Here is a 2,648-nt window from a genome sequence, read left to right as displayed (position 1 = left end):
ATATTATCCTCACCTAATTAGAAGTTAAATTAAATTTTCTTCCCATTATTTGCATGTGTTTTTTATTTGTATTTATCTTTTCATTTTCCCATGAATTTGATGATTTTCCATACTTTTTTTATGTTTGTTTATTGTTTATTTATTCTATGTTTATGTGTTGGTGTATGTATCAACAACCAAGAAATAGAGCGGAATATTTTGATTTCAATAATTATGGTAGGGGAATGGAAGCCCTATCCTTTAAGTATGGTTTATCCAGTCAAATTTCAAACCATATGATAGATCCCGCTACCTAGAAACTCGTGTAAATTTCAAGGCCTCCAAGAAAGGTAAATTCCTTAAGATAATTTTGTTTCTTATTTTTCCATCTATACTCATTATTTTTACATATCCTTCATTAGGTCATTCCATTTCAATGGGTGTATGGTTTATTCGATAGCATATGAGTCCCACATGAACCTCTCTTGTAGTTGTTTGCTCCGTACAAGAAGGTATACAAATAATGAATAATTTTAGTGGTTAAACAAAAAATAACAAAAAATTGAGTTAAGTGAAAACAATTATTGAATAAAACAAAAAAAAAACTAAACTAAACAACTTAGAATAAGCACATGAAGGTAAACAAATCAACAAAGTAATGTGAAAAGGGTCATTTTTATTGATTGCGGATGGTGGAAGAGTTACAAATGAATATCAAAGACACTTGAAGAGATTTTTTTTTAGCAATTGTGCTCCATATATCTAAACAAGGATTCCCCCTTCTCAATATATTCTACAAGCTCTTACTCTCTCAAATAAAACTCTGTCAATGGTGGAATTCGCTTAGCATTGATATGCTTGATTGCTTTGGAGAAATTTTGGAAGCATAACAATGCACAATTTCTTCTTATTTTTTATATCTCCATGCTCTACAATTATAGAAATTTTTAACACCATTTCCCTCCTATGGATCATCAATGAGGTTTTTTGGCTCATACATGAGATGCGAGCAATTGGTCAGTGGTTGTGATTGATGTCAACCTAAGCAGCACTGGGGCTGCCCCGATATTCAAAGAGAATTTTGACTTGAAAAATCATATTATTTTTCATAAAAGATATTCTATATTGATTCTACTCGTCGAGATGTTTTTGTTGATATATGGTATGCTTCCTAGTTCTTCACAGTTTGAAAGCTATCCTGGTTTGAAGTTAGTAAACCCAGTTAGTGGGCTAAAACCCTATGGGGTCGTGGCATGGTACTCATAATTGGTTGTGGTAATTGAATAGTCAATAATTAATAATATTTTTTTCTCCTAAAATCCCTCCAATGTTCACTTGTTGAGGACCCTCTCAACATAAGACATTCATATAAATAATGACCCTCATATCCTCCTCTTGTAGGGATTTTGTGGCTTAAAACAAGTCATCATGGAATTTTCACTATAATGCTTTTTCTGTGAAGCTTCAATAGCTGAAATTAAAACCCCTTTGAGCAACAATCTTGATGAACCTAGTGACCTAATTTCAGATATTTTTGCACTATATTTGCTGAGATATGATCTGAGGAAGTTATGAGTTTTGTAGGCTCACGAATTCCATGTCAATCAGGTGACGTTGGGAAAATCATCATAACTTTCTCTCCAAGCATTGGATTCAAATTTCGTAAATAGTCATAGAAATAGGATGGACTTTAGTTTGTTGAGTAGTTTTTTCAGGACCAAAGGTCGCAATAGTGACATGTGCCACTTAATACAAGTTCTCTCTATTGAACGACTCTATAATCATGTCATTATGCACGATTGGGCATAAGCCTTTCTTGAAGAATCCAATATTGATTAGACCTATGGGGTTGGAAATAGGAATCAGAGGGCTACCACAAGACACAATTTTAGACCTTGGAGAGCCAAAATTACATAGATACAATAGATTCAATATCGATCTCCTAGAAGGTAAGAAAAAACATGCATTCAAGGATCACTATAGTAAGGAGCACACATCAACTGTCAAGGGTAAGTCTCCTACAACAAGGTATGTATTATTAGTGTTTACATTTGAATTTTGAGTATCATCTTTGACATATGTTTTTGCAGGACAACGTAAGTATATATATTGTCTCAGTTATATCTCTATGTCACTATATGTCACAATTAGATTTTTGGATGTCCTATACTTGATACTACACATTTTATGCTACATATTATTGATGCTACACCAACTTTGATAAATCTATATCATGTTGTAAGTTCATGTTACGTTTCTTTTCATAGTCGATGGAATGGTCTCTATTGTTGTACTTAGAACTTAGTCCATCACAAGTCTAAGGTATATCATCAGTTTTTATTGTATATATATTTAGGTCAGTTTTGGGTATAGCCTTGCATAAAGTTGAGGCCTATATCAAGAGTGGGAGTCTTTTTCTACTCCTGCAACAAGTCAACAAAAAAAGTGACAAGCACACTTCAGGTACGCATTGTAATTTTAATTTGTATTTATTCATTATTATGCACTTACATGTGTTTTGCATGCAGAGGTAAGTTGAAGGGTATTTTGTTTTATTTTGAGATTGGTTTCGCCGAGAAAATTTTGCATCTAGGTAGAAGAAGATTCAATTAAAACTTCAAGAAATAATTCAAGAGCTGAAGTATAAAATCAAAGGCATTGCAGTGGGA

Source organism: Pinus tabuliformis, chromosome 5_1, assembly GCF_031772625.1.
Source record: "Pinus tabuliformis cultivar Carrire ecotype Pingquan chromosome 5_1, CPIR1, whole genome shotgun sequence".
Classification (NCBI taxonomy): Eukaryota; Viridiplantae; Streptophyta; class Pinopsida; order Pinales; family Pinaceae; genus Pinus; species Pinus tabuliformis.
This window is presented reverse-complemented; position numbering follows the sequence as displayed.